The sequence below is a fragment of the Cryptomeria japonica genome, chromosome 7, assembly GCF_030272615.1.
Source record: "Cryptomeria japonica chromosome 7, Sugi_1.0, whole genome shotgun sequence".
NCBI lineage: Eukaryota > Viridiplantae > Streptophyta > Pinopsida > Cupressales > Cupressaceae > Cryptomeria > Cryptomeria japonica.
The window spans coordinates 519,060,538-519,065,716 of NC_081411.1; positions in this window are offsets into that span (position 1 = coordinate 519,060,538).

Sequence of the window (5,179 nt, forward strand, 5' to 3'; positions counted from 1 at the left end):
GCGTAAAACAGGCAGTATTAATCATTTCAATACGCAAATCGGAAATATCTTCAATGATATTTTGATGATCATGTCCTGAGACAAATTTGTACATATTAATGATTAATTTTCAGACAACAGACAAGAAAAATATCATGTTTCTTCCTTGTTCCTCTAGTCAATGACATCCTGGAGTCACTCAGAAATCATGATAGCGAAAAGCAATATAGAAAATTTGAACAATCATGTTACAATCATTATTCAAAAAGATATTATCCACTGAAAAGTGTGTGATGTGCATTGATTGATTTGGTGATAGCCTGATAGTTGATAGTTTGATCTTGTGTTCAATGTTGGATGTGTCTCAGTTTTCGCTTGATAAGAGTTGTCTAACTGTTTGGTCTACTTGTTTGATTAAGCTCAAAATGATCAAGGTTTTTTTGCCTCCAGCTAGGTGTAGGATTTTGCCCCAAGCCTAGAAACAAAGTCATTATGATATATCCAATGATCCAAACCATGGCAAGAGAGCAGCTGAGATGTCTGTGTATGAAAAAATGCTTATGATGGTCAGCACTGATGGATAATGAATGCAAGTGGAAAGATACATGAATTAATAGATGGATAGCGCCTATTTGTCAAGTTTTCACCATCTTCTTTTATTGCACTTTTTCTGATATTTGATTTTTTTTCTTTCTTTTTCTTCTTTTTCACTTTTTTTTTCATTTTTTTTTATTTTTCACTATTTTTTTATTTTTTTTATTTTTAGACAGAGAACTTTTTCAGGTGCATGCTATTGATAGGTTCCTCGAACTGATCCCCATCCTGTGTTGATAGCTGATATGCTCCTCATCCAAATATTGTTGTGACCACAAATGGACCTAACCAGTTTGGTTCAAATTTTCCTTTCTTTTCTCGATCTGCCTGGTTGCGTGGATTTTATTTTAGCACTAGTTCTCCTACTTGAAAGATTTGGGGTTTGACCTTGTGATTATAGCTCTAGCACATTCTTTGCTAATATACCTTTAGATGATCAAAGGCATTGTGTCTACGTTCATGGATCAGTTCTAACTCTTGTAGTCTAGATACTCTTTGTTCTTCATCTGGGATGAGACCTTTTAGTGATACACGTAGAGAAGGTATCTCTACTTCGATTGGTAATATGGCTTATGATCCATATACAAGAGAGAAAGGTGTGGTACCTATCAGTGTATGGATACTGGTGCGGTAGGCCCATAGAGCAGGGTTTAGTTGAATATGCCAATCTTTCTCGACATCATTCACTATCTTTTTGAGGATTTTCAGTATAGTTTTGTTAGATGCTTCTACCTGCCCATTTCCCTATGGATAATATGGTGTGGAGAATATGTACTGGATTTTGAACTTCTCGCATATCTCTTGTACATCTTGATTTTTGAATGGTTGCCCATTATCAGTGATAATGGTCATTGGTATTCCATAGTGACAGATGATGTAGTTCAAGATAAATGCAACAATTTGTTTTCCTATGATTTTTATGAGAGGTATCGCCTCAATCCATTTTGTAAAATATTCAGTAGCTACAAGAATAAATTTGTGTCCATTAGATGAGGAAGGATTTATCTTTCCTACCAGATCAAGTCCCCATTGATGAAAAGGCCAAGATGTTGCTAAAGCATGTATTTCTTGTGTTGGTGCATGGATCAAGTTCCCATGGATTTGACATTGTTTGCATGTTCTTGTTGTTGGTATTTTGGTATGGTTTTTTCATTGATGTCAACACCTACTAAAAACAAGCACTTTGGAGATCCAACAACATTCACCAACAAGCAAGTAACTATTGCACAGTTACTGGTATATGGTTCACCGACAGGATATAATGTTCACCAGTACCTAGAATGATATGGAAGACACTTGGTAATGTTAAAGACATTGTGTGGACACTTTGTTTTGAATAATTGATCATTGGTATATTCATATTTGCATATTTTCTTTTACCAGCAAATAGGTCCAGGGTTATCTAGGGATTACACCGGCAGGTTTATCTTTTCCAGATCAACATGGCACACTATGGAGATTATTTATTATTGATGTAAATGCATTAAGCCGACATGTTTAATCTATTAATTGCATCAGATATTATATTGTATGTAAAATGTTTATTGTAATATCTTGTAGAGCTGACCTACTAAAATTGGTCTTAGGTTATGGTATAAATGTAAGACCTTATTTGTAAGATCAAGTGTGGAATGCAAAAAAGAATTGAGTGAAGGTATATGCAAGATTAAGCAAAGGTATACATGAAGACATCATTTAAAGGTGAAGCTAGGTTTTTGTATAAGCATATCAGCATTACACTAGTACTGAATCCAACATATGAAGATACTATTTTGTGCAGTACATTCTTATTGGATTTAACCATCCAACTGTAGTCAGTGTGACTCCCATTTTGTGATTGAGCAGTGAGCTCTAGGTTGTTGGCCTTTCTGCATGTGCAGACCCCATTTATGTACACTTACTATCTATAGTAGTATCATCTGATTGTGGGTAAGGTTTTCCATCATGGTTTTTCCCCTTACAAGGTTTCCACATACAAATATTGGTGTTATGTGTTGTGGATGACTTTATGTTTATGTTTCATGCATTAATCTTTACCGGTATAGCAATTTACTGTTAACACTGCCTATCGGCATACTTAACTAGTTTATTGGTATTAAGCATCAAGTTGGTTAATTGGTTTTTGGTTTGAATTTATTTGACAACTGATTCACCCCCCCCCTTCTTAGTTGTCTCCAGGACCTAACAATTGGTATCAGAGCCTAGTCCTCTTTTGCAGAAGTTTAACAACTTGAGGAGATCCAATGTTTACTAATTATTTCAGGAAGGACAGTCCTAAACTTGATGGAACCAACTATGGGATATGGAAGATCAGGATGGAGACACATCTAAATTGCATTGGTAAAGACATCTGGGAAGTTACAAAGAATGGTTATACTGCTACAATAGCTGGTCAGACTGCTCCAACTACCTTCGCTAAAGATGAAGAGAATGATTGCAAAGCAAGAGAAGCACTTCTGAGCACATTATCAAATCAACAAATCATGGGATTATCAGATAGGTCTACTACTAAAGCTATTTGGGATCATTTGGAAACACTAAATGAAGGAGATTCCACAGTCAAGATTGCAAAACTTGAAAGCTTCTGAGTCAGGTATGAACATCTGAAAATGGAAGAAGATGAAAGGATTTCTGCTTTTATGGAAAGAGTAAATGAAATTGTTTTGGGTATTAAATGTTGTGGAGGAACCCTGAGTGAGGATGAAATTGTTTCAAAAATCTTAAGAGGATTACCACCAACATATGAAATGAAGGTTACTGCTATAAATGAGTTAAGAACAATGCCTAATACATCAGTAACTAGGGATACATTGATTGGAAAACTTTCAGCCTTTAAAATTGAGGAATTTGGTCCTGTTGCTACTATAAAAACTGATTTGGCCTTTAAAGAATCGACATCATCTGCTCCATCATTTGACAAATCAGACTGGAGAGCCTTTTATGCAAGAGAACTTGAAGAAACCAAGAAGGAGAATGAAGAGCTTGAAGAACTTGAAGCACTATTTGCAAGAAAAATGCTAAAAGGTCTAGTTGGAAGTAAGTATGAAGGTAAAGCACCCTTTAAATGTTTTAACTACAATAGGATTGGTCATATGGCTTCAAGATGCCCTAATAGACATGCTCGAATAAGAGAAGAAGCTAGAAGAACATACAAGCCTAATCCTGAATATTAGAGATACAAATTTAAGAAGAACAAAGATAAATCCTGTTACATTGCTAATGAAGGTGTGACTGATGATTTTGATGAGGATCCAGTAGACAATGGATGGGTTTTTGTTGCTATAATAGAGGATTAATCAACACCTACTGCTCAACTGATAGAACAAGCCCTAGTAGCTAAAGTTGAAACAAAGGATGAATGGATCATTGACTCAGGATGCTCACATCACATGACTGAAGACAAAGGTAAATTCTTGAACTTTCAAGAATACAATGGAGGTTTAGTAAGATTTGGAGATGACAAAGCCTATTCAATCAAAGGTAAGGGTTCAATATCTCTTGATGGTAAGCATAACACTAAAAATGTCTACTATGTTGAAGGATTAAAGCATAATCTTTTAAGTGTTGGTCAATTAGTTGAGAAAGGATTTCAGTTACAATTTAAAAATGGAAAATGCAAAATCATGAGTAGAACTGGTTTGGAAATTGCAACCAGTAATCAGACTAGAGGTAATATCTTTCATTTGAAAAATAGTGAAAAGGCAAGCTTAATTGCACATATAGATGAAAGTTGGTTATGGCATAAGAGACTATGTCATGTAAAATTTGATTGCATGGTAAAGATCAGTACTTCTAAGGTAGTTAGAGATCTACCTAAAATTGTGAAACCTCATAATACAATTTGTAAGGAATGTCAATTTGGAAAAAAAGCTAGAGCTAGTTTCAAAAGTATTCCAGAAAAATCCAATAATGCTCTTGATTTAATTCACACTGATTTATGTGGTCCAACTAGAACTAAAAGCTTACAAGGTGATAGATATTTCATGCTAATTATTGATGATTATTCTAGAATGTGTTGGGTTACTTTTCTCAGAGAAAAATCAGAAGCACTTGGGAAGTTCAAACTGTTCAAAGCAATGGTTGAGAATGAAACCGGTAAGAAAATCAAATGTTTAAGCTCAGATCAAGGAGGAGAATTCACATCTAAGGACTTTAATACATTTTGTGAAGTAAATGGAATAAGAAGACAATTATTAGCACCTCAGACACCACAATAGAATGGAGTTGTTGAAAGGAAAAATAGAACTATCTTGGATGCAGCAAGAAGTATGTTATCAAAAGCAAATCTACCACATGTGTATTGGAGAGAGGCAATTAGCACTGCTGTCTATACATTCAACAAAGTTCACATCAAAGGTGAAACCGGTAATACCCCTCATGAACTATGGTTTGGTAATACTCCTACTCTTAAGTATTTCAGAATTTTTGGAAGTAAATGTTATATTAGAAGAGATGAGTATATTTGGAAATTTGATCCTAGAAGTGATGAAGGAATATTTCTTGGTTATTCATCAAAGAGAAAGGCATATAGATGTTTTAATAAGAGATTGCAAAAAATTGTTGAGAGTACAAATGTAAATATTGATGAACAATTCAGAGGAACTTC